Source organism: Blennius ocellaris (assembly GCF_963422515.1).
Source record: "Blennius ocellaris genome assembly, chromosome: 5".
Taxonomy (NCBI): Eukaryota; Metazoa; Chordata; class Actinopteri; order Blenniiformes; family Blenniidae; genus Blennius; species Blennius ocellaris.
The window spans coordinates 2,283,688-2,284,433 of record NC_137654.1 but is presented as its reverse complement, the minus strand read 5'-3'; positions in this window follow the sequence as shown (position 1 = coordinate 2,284,433).

Below are 746 nucleotides of genomic sequence, written 5' to 3'. Positions count from 1 at the left end.
TTATTTACTGGTTGGTATGTATTTACTTACTGGTTGGTATGTATTTACTTACTGGTTGGTCTATGTATTTATTTACTGGTTGGTATGTATTTACTTACTGGTTGGTATGTATTTATTTACTGGTTGGTATGTATTTACTTACTGGTTGGTATGTATTTATTTACTGGTTGGTCTATGTATTTATTTACTGGTTGGTATGTATTTATTTACTGGTTGGTATGTATTTATTTACTGGTTGGTATGTATTTATTTACTGGTTGGTATGTATTTACTTACTGGTTGGTATGTATTTATTTACTGGTTGGTATGTATTTACTTACTGGTTGGTATGTATTTACTTACTGGTTGGTCTATGTATTTATTTACTGGTTGGTATGTATTTACTTACTGGTTGGTCTATGTATTTACTTACTGGTTGGTCTATGTATTTATTTACTGGTTGGTATGTATTTACTTACTGGTTGGTCTATGTATTTATTTACTGGTTGGTCTATGTATTTACTTACTGATTGGTATGTATTTACTTACTGGTTGGTATGTATTTACTTACTGGTTGGTATGTATGTACATATGAATATTCACAACTTTTTGCAAAAAGTTAACGACCAGAACTCCAGGAGATCTTCTTTAGGGACCGATCCATCTGATCCTGGGCTGGACCAGCTCCCGGAGAGGAAATCTAGAATCTTTCCTGAGTGACGGAGGTCCTGGTCCAGGGTCAGAAGAATCAGAAGCAAAGACGGTGA